Source organism: Hyperolius riggenbachi, chromosome 2 (genome assembly GCF_040937935.1).
Source record: "Hyperolius riggenbachi isolate aHypRig1 chromosome 2, aHypRig1.pri, whole genome shotgun sequence".
In the NCBI taxonomy this organism is placed as follows: domain Eukaryota; kingdom Metazoa; phylum Chordata; class Amphibia; order Anura; family Hyperoliidae; genus Hyperolius; species Hyperolius riggenbachi.
This window is the reverse complement of record NC_090647.1, coordinates 540,077,533-540,086,569: the sequence shown is the minus strand read 5'-3', so window position 1 is coordinate 540,086,569 and position 9,037 is coordinate 540,077,533. Positions and strand designations below refer to the sequence as shown.

Genomic DNA, 9,037 nt, shown 5'->3' with positions numbered 1-9,037 from the left:
CCGGCGCCTTGAAGGTGAGGCTTCCCACGCGTGCTCATAGCCATTGGGCCTCAAACCCAAAAAAACACCTGCAGCACCTGGGGTTCACAGCCAGTCTCCCATGCAGCTACTAACAAGGCCTGAAGCCGCTTAGCTTCCGCGATCTGACAAGAGCGGGCGCTTTCGGCTTAGTGTGGCCGCAGGCAGTCTCCAAGGCGCCGTTCCGGCTCCTTGAAGGTGAGGCTTCCCACGCGTGCTCATAGCCATTGGGCCTCAAACCCAAAAAAACACCTGCAGCACCTGGGGTTCACAGCCAGTCTCCCATGCAGCTACTAACCAGGCCTGAAGCCGCTTAGCTTCAGCGATCTGACGAGAGCAGGAGCTTTTGGCTTAGTGTGGCCGCAGGAAAACTCCAAGGAGCCGTTCCGGCGCCTTGAAGGTGAGGCTTACCACGCGTGCTCATAGCCATTGGGCCTCAAACCCAAAAAAACACCTGCAGCACCTGGGGTTCACAGCCGGTCTCCCATGCAGCTACTAACAAGGCCTGAAGCCGCTTAGCTTCCGCGATCTGACAAGAGCGGGCGCTTTCGGCTTAGTGTGGCCGCAGGCAGTCTCCAAGGCGCCGTTCCGGCGCCTTGAAGGTGAGGCTTCCCACGCGTGCTCATAGCCATTGGGCCTCAAACCCAAAAAACGCCCGCAGCACCTGGGGTTCACAGCCAGTCTCCCATGCAGCTACTAACCAGGCCTGAAGCCGCTTAGCTTCCGCGATCTGACGAGAGCAGGCGCTTTCGGCTTAGTGTGGCCGCAGGAAAACTCCAAAGCGCCGTTCCGGAGCCTTGAAGGTGAGGCTTCCCACGCGTGCTCATAGCCATTGGGCCTCAAACCCAAAAAAACGCCTGCAGCACCTGGGGTTCACAGCAGGTCTCCCATGCAGCTACTAACCAGCCCTGAAGCCGCTTAGCTTCCGCAATCTGACGAGAGCGGGCGCTTTCGGCTTAGTGTGGCCGCAGGAAAACTCCAAAGCGCCGTTCCGGCACCTTGAAGGTGAGGCTTCCCACGCGTGCTCATAGCCATTGGGCCTCAAACCCAAAAAAACGCCTGCAGCTCCTGGGGATCACAGCCGGTCTCCCATGCAGCTACTAACCAGGCCTGAAGCCGCTTAGCTTCCGCGATCTGACGAGAGCAGGCGCTTTCGGCTTAGTGTGGCCGCAGGAAAACTCCAAAGCGCCGTTCCGGAGCCTTGAAGGTGAGGCTTCCCACGCGTGCTCATAGCCATTGGGCCTCAAACCCAAAAAAACGCCTGCAGCACCTGGGGTTCACAGCAGGTCTCCCATGCAGCTACTAACCAGGCCTGAAGCCGCTTAGCTTCCGCAATCTGACGAGAGCGGGCGCTTTCGGCTTAGTGTGGCCGCAGGCAAACTCCAAGGCGCCGTTCCGGCGCCTTGAAGGTGAGGCTTCCCACGCGTGCTCATAGCCATTGGGCCTCAAACCCAAAAAACGCCTGCAGCACCTGGGGTTCACAGCCGGTCTCCGATGCAGCTACTAACCAGGCCTGAAGCCGCTTAGATTCCACAATCTGACGAGAGCGGGCGCTTTCGGCTTAGTGTGGCCGCAGGAAAACTCCAAGGCGCCGTTCCGGCGTCTTGAAGGTGAGGCTTCCCATGCGTGCTCATAGCCATTGGGCCTCAAACCCAAAAAAACACCTGCAGCACCTGGGGTTCACAGCCAGTCTCCCATGCAGCTACTAACAAGGCCTGAAGCCGCTTAGCTTCCGCGATCTGACAAGAGCGGGCGCTTTCGGCTTAGTGTGGCCGCAGGCAGTCTACAAGGCGCCGTTCCGGCGCCTTGAAGGTGAGGCTTCCCACGCGTGCTCATAGCCATTGGGCCTCAAACCCAAAAAAACTCCTGCAGCACCTGGGGTTCACAACCAGTCTCCCATGCAGCTACTAACCAGGCCTGAAGCAGCTTAGCTTCCACAATCTGACAAGGGCAGGCGCTTTCAGCTTAGTGTGGCCGCAGGCTAACTCTAAGGCACCGTTCCGGCGCCTTGAAGGTGAGGCTTACCACGCGTGCTCATAGCCATTGGGCCTCAAACCCAAAAAAACGCCTGCAGCTCCTGGGGTTCACAGCCGGTCTCCCATGCAGCTACTAACCAGGCCTGAAGCCACTTAGCTTCCGCGATCTGACGAGAGCGGGCACTTTCGGTTTAGTGTGGCCGCAGGCAAACTCCAAAGCGCCGTTCCGGCGCCTTGAAGGTGAGGCTTCCCACGCGTGCCCATAGCCATTGGGCCTCAAACCCAAAAAAACGCCTGCAGCTCCTGGGGTTCACAGCCGGTCTCCCATGCAGCTACTAACCAGGCCTGAAGCCGCTTAGCTTCCGCGATCTGACGAGAGCGGGCGCTTTCAGCTTAGTGTGGCCGCAGGAAAACTCCAATGCGCCGTTCCGGCGACTTGAAGGTGAGGCTTCCCACGCGTGCTCATAAACATTGGGCCTCAAACCCAAAAAACGCCTGCAGCACCTGGGGTTCACAGCCGGTCTCCCATGCAGCTACTAACCAGGCCTGAAGCCGCTTTGATTCCACAATCTGATGAGAGCAGGCGCTTTCGGCTTAGTGTGGCCGCAGGCAAACTCCAAGGCGCCGTTCCGGCGCCTTGAAGGTGAGGCTTCCCACGCGTGCTCATAGCCATTGGGCCTCAAACCCAAAAAACGCCTGCAGCACCTGGGGTTCACAGCCGGTCTCCCATGCAGCTACTAACCAGGCCTGAAGCTGCTTAGATTCCACAATCTGACAAGAGCGGGCGCTTTCGGCTTAGTGTGGCCGCAGGAAAACTCCAAGGCGCCGTTCCGGAGTCTTGAAGGTGAGGCTTCCCACGCGTGCTCATAGCCATTGGGCCTCAAACCCAAAAATACACCTGCAGCACCTGGGGTTCACAGCCAGTCTCCCATGCAGCTACTAACCAGGCCTGAAGCCGCTTAGCTTCCACGATCTGCCAAGAGTGGGCGCTTTCGGCTTAGTGTGGCAGCAGGTAAACTCCAAGCCGTCGTTCCGGCGCCTTGAAGGTGAGGCTTCCCACGCGTGCTCATAGCCATTGGGCCTCAAACCCAAAAAAACACCTGCAGCACCTGGGGTTCACAGCCAGTCTCCCATGCAGCTACTAACAAGGCCTGAAGCCGCTTAGCTTCCGCGATCTGACAAGAGTGGGCGCTTTCGGCTTAGTGTGGCCGCAGGCAGTCTCCAAGGCGCCGTTCCGGCGCCTTGAAGGTGAGGCTTCCCACGCGTGCTCATAGCCATTGGGCCTCAAACCCAAAAAAACACCTGCAGCACCTGGGGGTCACAACCAGTCTCCCATGCAGCTACTAACCAGGCCTGAAGCAGCTTAGCTTCCGCAATCTGACAAGAGCAGGCGCTTTCGGCTTAGTGTGGCCGCAGGCAAACTCTAAGGCGCCGTTCCGGCGCCTTGAAGGTGAGGCTTCCCACGCGTGCTCATAGCCATTGGGCCTCAAACCCAAAAAAACACCTGCAGCACCTGGGGTTCACAGCCGGTCTCCCATGCAGCTACTAACAAGGCCTGAAGCCGCTTAGCTTCCGCGATCTGACAAGAGCGGGCGCTTTCGGCTTAGTGTGGCCGCAGGCAGTCTCCAAAGCGCCGTTCCGGAGCCTTGAAGGTGAGGCTTCCCACGCGTGCTCATAGCCATTGGGCCTCAAACCCAAAAAAACGCCTGCAGCACCTGGGGTTCACAGCAGGTCTCCCATGCAGCTACTAACCAGGCCTGAAGCCGCTTAGCTTCCGCAATCTGACGAGAGCGGGCGCTTTCGGCTTAGTGTAGCCGCAGGCAAACTCCAAAGCGCCGTTCCGGCACCTTGAAGGTGAGGCTTCCCACGCGTGCTCATAGCCATTGGGCCTCAAACCCAAAAAAACGCCTGCAGCACCTGGGGTTCACAGCCAGTCTCCCATGCAGCTACTAACCAGGCCTGAAGCCGCTTAGCTTCCACGATCTGCCAAGAGTGGGCGCTTTCGGCTTAGTGTGGCAGCAGGTAAACTCCAAGCCGTCGTTCCGGCGCCTTGAAGGTGAGGCTTCCCACGCGTGCTCATAGCCATTGGGCCTCAAACCCAAAAAAACACCTGCAGCACCTGGGGTTCACAGCCAGTCTCCCATGCAGCTACTAACAAGGCCTGAAGCCGCTTAGCTTCCGCGATCTGACAAGAGCGGGCGCTTTCGGCTTAGTGTGGCCGCAGGCAGTCTCCAAGGCGCCGTTCCGGCGCCTTGAAGGTGAGGCTTCCCACGCGTGCTCATAGCCATTGGGCCTCAAACCCAAAAAAACACCTGCAGCACCTGGGGGTCACAACCAGTCTCCCATGCAGCTACTAACCAGGCCTGAAGCAGCTTAGCTTCCGCAATCTGACAAGAGCAGGCGCTTTCGGCTTAGTGTGGCCGCAGGCAAACTCTAAGGCGCCGTTCCGGCGCCTTGAAGGTGAGGCTTCCCACGCGTGCTCATAGCCATTGGGCCTCAAACCCAAAAAAACACCTGCAGCACCTGGGGTTCACAGCCAGTCTCCCATGCAGCTACTAACCAGGCCTGAAGCCGCTTAGCTTCCGCGACCTGACAAGAGCGGGCGCTTTCGGCTTAGTGTGGCCGCAGGCAGTCTCCAAAGCGCCGTTCTGGAGCCTTGAAGGTGAGGCTTCCCACGCGTGCTCATAGCCATTGGGCCTCAAACCCAAAAAAATGTGCCAATGGGCCTCAAACCCTAAAAAACGCTTGCAGCACCTGGGGTTCACAGCCAGTCTCCCATGCAGCTACTAACCAGGCCTGAAGCCGCTTAGCTTCCGCGATCTGACGAGAGCGGGCGCTTTCGGCTTAGTGTGGCCGCAGGAAAACTCCAAGGTGCCGTTCCGGCGCCTTGAAGGTGAGGCTTCCCACGCGTGCTCATAGCCATTGGGCCTCAAACCCAAAAAAACGCCTGCAGCACCTGGGGTTCACAGCCAGTCTCCCCTGCAGCTACTAACCAGGCCTGAAGCCGCTTAGCTTCCGCGATCTGACGAGAGCGGGCGCTTTCGGCTTAGTGTGGCCGCAGGCAAACTCCAAGGCGCCGTTCCGGCGTCTTGAAGGTGAGGCTTCCCACGCGTACTCATAGCCATTGGGCCTCAAACCCAAAAAAACGCCTGCAGCACCTGGGGTTCACAGCCAGTCTCCCATGCAGCTACTAACCAGGCCTGAAGCCGCTTAGCTTCCACGATCTGACGATAGCTGGCGCTTTCAGCTTAGTGTGGCCGCAGGCAAACTCCAAGGCGCCGTTCCGGCGCCTTGAAGGTGAGGCTTCCCACGCGTGCTCATAGCCATTGGGCCTCAAACCCAAAAAAACACCTGCAGCACCTGGGGTTCACAGCCATTCTCCCATGCAGCTACTAACCAGGCCTGAAGCCGCTTAGCTTCCGCAATCTGACGAGAGCGGGCCCTTTCGGCTTAGTGTGGCCACAGGGAAACTCCAAGGCGCCTTGAAGGTGAGGCTTCCCACGCGTGCTCATAGCCATTGGGCCTCAAACCCAAAAAAACGCCTGCAGCACCTGGGGTTCACAGCCGGTCTCCCATGCAACTACTAACCAGGCCTGAAGCCGCTTAGTTTCTACGATCTGTCGAGAGCGGGCGCTTTCGGCTTAGTGTGACCGCAGGCAAACTCCAAGGCGCCGTTCCGGCGCCTTGAAGGTGAGGCTTCCCACGCGTGCTCATAGCCATTGGGCCTCAAACCCAAAAAACGCCTGCAGCACCTGGGGTTCACAGCCAGTCTCCCATGCAGCTACTAACCAGGCCTGAAGCCGCTTAGCTTCCACGCTCTGACGAGAGCGGGCGCTTTTGGCTTAGTGTGGACGCAGGCAAACTCCAAGCCGCCGTTCCGGCGCCTTGAAGGTGAGGCTTCCCACGCGTGCTCATAGCCATTGGGCCTCAAACCCAAAAAAACGCCTGCAGCACCTGGGGTTCACAGCCGGTCTCCCATGCAGCTACTAACCAGGCCTGAAACCACTTAGCTTCCACAATCTGACGAGAGCAGGCCCTTTCGGCTTAGTGTGGCCGCAGGCAAACTCCAATGCGCCATTCCGGCGCCTTGAAGGTGAGGCTTCCCACGCGTGCTCATAGCCATTGGGCCTCAAACCCAAAAAAACACCTGCAGCACCTGGGGTTCACAGCCGGTCTCCCATGCAGCTACTAACCAGGCCTGAAGCCGCTCAGCTTCCGCAATCTGACGAGAGTGGGCGCTTTCGGCTTAGTGTGGCCGCAGGAAAACTCCAAGGCGCCATTTCGGCGCCTTGAAGGTGAGGCTTCCCACGCGTGCTCATAGCCATTGGGCCTCAAACCCAAAAAAACCACCTGCAGCACCTGGGGTTCACAGCCGGTCTCCAATGCAGCTACTAACCAGGCCTTAAGCCGCTTAGCTTCCACGATATGATGAGAGCGGGCGCTTTCGGCTTAGTGTGGCCACAGGCAAACTCCAAGGCGCCGTGAGGCTTACCACGCGTGCTCATAGCCATTGGGCCTCAAACCCAAAAAAACACCTGCAGCACCTGGAGTTCACAGCCGGTCTCCCATACAGCTACTATTCAGGCCTGAAGCCGCTTAGCTTCCGCGATCTGACGAGAGCGGGCGCATTCGCCTTAGTGTGGCCGCAGGCAAACTCCAAGGCGCCTTGAAGGTGAGGCTTCCCACGCGTGCTCATAGCCATTGGGCCTCAAACCCAAAAAAATGCCTGCAGCACCTGGAGTTCACAGCCGGTCTCCCATGCAGCTACTAACCAGGCCTAAAGCCGCTTAGCTTCCACAACCTGACGAGAGCGGGCGCTTTTGGCTTAGTGTGGCCGCAGGCGAACTCCAAAGCGCCGTTCCGGCGTCTTGAAGGTGAGGCTTCCCACGCGTGCTCATAGCCATTGGGCCTCAAACCCAAAAAAACACCTGCAGCACCTGGGGTTCACAGCCAGTCTCCCATGCAGCTACTAACCAGGCCTGAAGCCGCTTAGCTTCCGCAATCTGACGAGAGCGGGCCCTTTCGTCTTAGTGTGGCCACAGAAAAACTCCAAGGCGCCTTGAAGGTGAGGCTTCCCACGCGTGCTCATAGCCATTGGGCCTCAAACCCAAAAAAACACCTGCAGCACACAGCCGGTCTCCCATGCAGCTACTATTCAGGCCTGAAGCCGCTTAGCTTCCGCGATCCGACGAGAGCGGGCGCTTTCGGCTTAGTGTAGCCGCTGGCAAACTCCAAGGCGCCGTTCCGGCGCCTTGAAGGTGAGGCTTCCCACGCGTGCTCATAGCCATTGGGCCTTTAAATCCAAAAATACACCTGCAGCACCTGGGGTTCACAGCCGGTCTCCCATGCAGCTACTAACCAGGCCTGAAGCCGCTTAGCTTCCGCGATCTGACGAGAGCGGGCGCTTTCGCCTTAGTGTGGCCGCAGACAAACTCCAAGGCGCCTTGAAGGTGAGGCTTCCCACGCGTGCTCATAGCCATTGGGCCTCAAACCCTAAAAAACACATGCAGCACCTGGGGTTCACAGCCAGTCTCCCATGCAGCTACTAACCAGGCCTGAAGCCGCTTAGCTTCCGCGATCTGAAGAGAGCGGGCGCTTTCGGCTTAGTGTGGCCGCAGGAAAGCTCCAAGGTGCCGTTCCGGCGCCTTGAAGGTGAGGCTTCCCACGCGTGCTCATAGCCATTGGGCCTCAAACCCAAAAAAACGCCTGCAGCACCTGGGGTTCACAACCAGTTTCCCATGCAGCTACTAACCAGGCCTGAAGCCGCTTTGCTTCCGCAATCTGACGAGAGCGGGCGCTTTCGGCTTAGTGTGGCTGCAGGCAAACTCCAAAGCGCCGTTCCGGCGCCTTGAAGGTGAGGCTTCCCACGCGTGCTCATAGCCATTGGGCCTCAAACCCCAAAAAACGCCTGCAGCACCTGGGGTTCACAGCCGGTCTCCCATGCAGCTACTAACCAGGCCTGAAGCCGCGTAGCTTCTGTGATCTGACAAGAGCGAGCGCTTTCGGCTTAGTGTGGCCGCAGGCAAACTTCAAGGCGCCTTGAAGGTGAGGCTTGCAACGCGTGCTCATAGCCATTGGGCCTCAAACCCTAAAAAACACTTGCAGCACCTGGGGTTCACAGCCAGTCTCCCATGCAGCTACTAACCAGGCCTGAAGCCGCTTAGCTTCCGCGATATGACGAGAGTGGGCGCTTTCGGCTTAGTGTGGCCGCAGGAAAACTCCAAGGTGCCGTTCCGGCGCCTTGAAGGTGAGGCTTCCCACGCGTGCTCATAGCCATTGGGCCTCAAACCCAAAAAAACGCCTGCAGCACCTGCGGTTCACAACCAGTCTCCCATGCAGCTACTAACCAGGCCTGAAGCCGCTTAGCTTCCGCAATCTGACGAGAGCGGGCGCTTTCGGCTTAGTGTGGCTGCAGGCAAACTCCAAAGCGCCGTTCCGGCGCCTTGAAGGTGAGGCTTCCCACGCGTGCTCATAGCCATTGGGCCTCAAACCCCAAAAAACACCTGCAGCACCTGGGGTTCACAGCCGGTCTCCCATGCAGCTACTAACCAGGCCTGAAGCCGCTTAGCTTCCGTGATCTGACGAGAGCGAGCGCTTTCGGCTTAGTGTGGCCGCAGGCAAACTCCAAAGCGCCGTTCCGGCGCCTTGAAGGTGAGGCTTCCCACGCGTGCTCATAGCCATTGGGCCTCAAACCCAAAAAAACGCCTGCTGCACCTGGGGCTCACAGCCAGTCTCCCATGCAGCTACTACTCAGGCCTGAAGCCGCTTAGCTTCCGCGATCTGAAGGAGAGCGGGCGCTTTCGGCTTAGTGTGGCCGCAGGCAAACTCCAAAGCGCCGTTCCGGCGTCTTGAAGGTGAGGCTTCCCACGCGTGCTCATAGCCATTGGGCCTCAAACCCAAAAAAACTCCTGCAGCACCTGGAGTTCACAGCCGGTCTCCCATACAGCTACTATTCAGGCCTGAAGCCGCTTAGCTTCCGCGATCTGACGAGAGCGGGCGCATTCGCCTTAGTGTGGCCGCAGGCAAACTCCAAGGCGCCTTGA

The 9,037-nt window shown here is 58.7% G+C and overlaps 41 pseudogenes; all 41 read right to left on the bottom strand.

Annotated features, from left to right (window-relative positions):
- Positions 1-65: 65 nt before the first annotated feature.
- LOC137553269 (5S ribosomal RNA) lies at positions 66-184 on the bottom strand (annotated as a pseudogene).
- An 83-nt stretch (positions 185-267) lies between these two features.
- Positions 268-386, bottom strand: LOC137552887 (5S ribosomal RNA; annotated as a pseudogene).
- Positions 387-469: 83 nt separating this feature from the next.
- Positions 470-588, bottom strand: LOC137552065 (5S ribosomal RNA; annotated as a pseudogene).
- Positions 589-670: 82 nt separating this feature from the next.
- Positions 671-789, bottom strand: LOC137551373 (5S ribosomal RNA; annotated as a pseudogene).
- Positions 790-872: 83 nt separating this feature from the next.
- LOC137552459 (5S ribosomal RNA) lies at positions 873-991 on the bottom strand (annotated as a pseudogene).
- Positions 992-1,074: 83 nt separating this feature from the next.
- LOC137552961 (5S ribosomal RNA) lies at positions 1,075-1,193 on the bottom strand (annotated as a pseudogene).
- An 83-nt stretch (positions 1,194-1,276) lies between these two features.
- On the bottom strand, positions 1,277-1,395 carry LOC137558236 (5S ribosomal RNA; annotated as a pseudogene).
- An 82-nt stretch (positions 1,396-1,477) lies between these two features.
- On the bottom strand, positions 1,478-1,596 carry LOC137554464 (5S ribosomal RNA; annotated as a pseudogene).
- Positions 1,597-1,679: 83 nt separating this feature from the next.
- LOC137553268 (5S ribosomal RNA) lies at positions 1,680-1,798 on the bottom strand (annotated as a pseudogene).
- Positions 1,799-2,083: 285 nt separating this feature from the next.
- On the bottom strand, positions 2,084-2,202 carry LOC137551833 (5S ribosomal RNA; annotated as a pseudogene).
- Positions 2,203-2,285: 83 nt separating this feature from the next.
- LOC137549406 (5S ribosomal RNA) lies at positions 2,286-2,404 on the bottom strand (annotated as a pseudogene).
- An 82-nt stretch (positions 2,405-2,486) lies between these two features.
- Positions 2,487-2,605, bottom strand: LOC137553578 (5S ribosomal RNA; annotated as a pseudogene).
- An 82-nt stretch (positions 2,606-2,687) lies between these two features.
- LOC137554530 (5S ribosomal RNA) lies at positions 2,688-2,806 on the bottom strand (annotated as a pseudogene).
- Positions 2,807-2,889: 83 nt separating this feature from the next.
- LOC137553985 (5S ribosomal RNA) lies at positions 2,890-3,008 on the bottom strand (annotated as a pseudogene).
- Positions 3,009-3,091: 83 nt separating this feature from the next.
- Positions 3,092-3,210, bottom strand: LOC137554316 (5S ribosomal RNA; annotated as a pseudogene).
- A 285-nt stretch (positions 3,211-3,495) lies between these two features.
- On the bottom strand, positions 3,496-3,614 carry LOC137552064 (5S ribosomal RNA; annotated as a pseudogene).
- Positions 3,615-3,697: 83 nt separating this feature from the next.
- LOC137547622 (5S ribosomal RNA) lies at positions 3,698-3,816 on the bottom strand (annotated as a pseudogene).
- Positions 3,817-3,899: 83 nt separating this feature from the next.
- Positions 3,900-4,018, bottom strand: LOC137554328 (5S ribosomal RNA; annotated as a pseudogene).
- An 83-nt stretch (positions 4,019-4,101) lies between these two features.
- On the bottom strand, positions 4,102-4,220 carry LOC137553267 (5S ribosomal RNA; annotated as a pseudogene).
- A 285-nt stretch (positions 4,221-4,505) lies between these two features.
- On the bottom strand, positions 4,506-4,624 carry LOC137552327 (5S ribosomal RNA; annotated as a pseudogene).
- Positions 4,625-4,736: 112 nt separating this feature from the next.
- On the bottom strand, positions 4,737-4,855 carry LOC137550932 (5S ribosomal RNA; annotated as a pseudogene).
- An 83-nt stretch (positions 4,856-4,938) lies between these two features.
- LOC137549177 (5S ribosomal RNA) lies at positions 4,939-5,057 on the bottom strand (annotated as a pseudogene).
- Positions 5,058-5,140: 83 nt separating this feature from the next.
- LOC137554196 (5S ribosomal RNA) lies at positions 5,141-5,259 on the bottom strand (annotated as a pseudogene).
- Positions 5,260-5,342: 83 nt separating this feature from the next.
- Positions 5,343-5,461, bottom strand: LOC137554560 (5S ribosomal RNA; annotated as a pseudogene).
- Positions 5,462-5,533: 72 nt separating this feature from the next.
- On the bottom strand, positions 5,534-5,652 carry LOC137553436 (5S ribosomal RNA; annotated as a pseudogene).
- Positions 5,653-5,734: 82 nt separating this feature from the next.
- Positions 5,735-5,853, bottom strand: LOC137553703 (5S ribosomal RNA; annotated as a pseudogene).
- Positions 5,854-5,936: 83 nt separating this feature from the next.
- Positions 5,937-6,055, bottom strand: LOC137554239 (5S ribosomal RNA; annotated as a pseudogene).
- Positions 6,056-6,138: 83 nt separating this feature from the next.
- LOC137553761 (5S ribosomal RNA) lies at positions 6,139-6,257 on the bottom strand (annotated as a pseudogene).
- Positions 6,258-6,341: 84 nt separating this feature from the next.
- Positions 6,342-6,460, bottom strand: LOC137554105 (5S ribosomal RNA; annotated as a pseudogene).
- A 66-nt stretch (positions 6,461-6,526) lies between these two features.
- Positions 6,527-6,645, bottom strand: LOC137549794 (5S ribosomal RNA; annotated as a pseudogene).
- A 72-nt stretch (positions 6,646-6,717) lies between these two features.
- Positions 6,718-6,836, bottom strand: LOC137551828 (5S ribosomal RNA; annotated as a pseudogene).
- An 83-nt stretch (positions 6,837-6,919) lies between these two features.
- On the bottom strand, positions 6,920-7,038 carry LOC137554458 (5S ribosomal RNA; annotated as a pseudogene).
- Positions 7,039-7,304: 266 nt separating this feature from the next.
- On the bottom strand, positions 7,305-7,423 carry LOC137549654 (5S ribosomal RNA; annotated as a pseudogene).
- Positions 7,424-7,495: 72 nt separating this feature from the next.
- Positions 7,496-7,614, bottom strand: LOC137551627 (5S ribosomal RNA; annotated as a pseudogene).
- Positions 7,615-7,697: 83 nt separating this feature from the next.
- Positions 7,698-7,816, bottom strand: LOC137552447 (5S ribosomal RNA; annotated as a pseudogene).
- An 83-nt stretch (positions 7,817-7,899) lies between these two features.
- On the bottom strand, positions 7,900-8,018 carry LOC137554257 (5S ribosomal RNA; annotated as a pseudogene).
- A 72-nt stretch (positions 8,019-8,090) lies between these two features.
- LOC137554496 (5S ribosomal RNA) lies at positions 8,091-8,209 on the bottom strand (annotated as a pseudogene).
- Positions 8,210-8,292: 83 nt separating this feature from the next.
- Positions 8,293-8,411, bottom strand: LOC137551941 (5S ribosomal RNA; annotated as a pseudogene).
- An 83-nt stretch (positions 8,412-8,494) lies between these two features.
- LOC137549842 (5S ribosomal RNA) lies at positions 8,495-8,613 on the bottom strand (annotated as a pseudogene).
- An 83-nt stretch (positions 8,614-8,696) lies between these two features.
- Positions 8,697-8,816, bottom strand: LOC137552485 (5S ribosomal RNA; annotated as a pseudogene).
- An 83-nt stretch (positions 8,817-8,899) lies between these two features.
- Positions 8,900-9,018, bottom strand: LOC137551103 (5S ribosomal RNA; annotated as a pseudogene).
- Between the last annotated feature and the right edge of the window lie 19 nt (positions 9,019-9,037).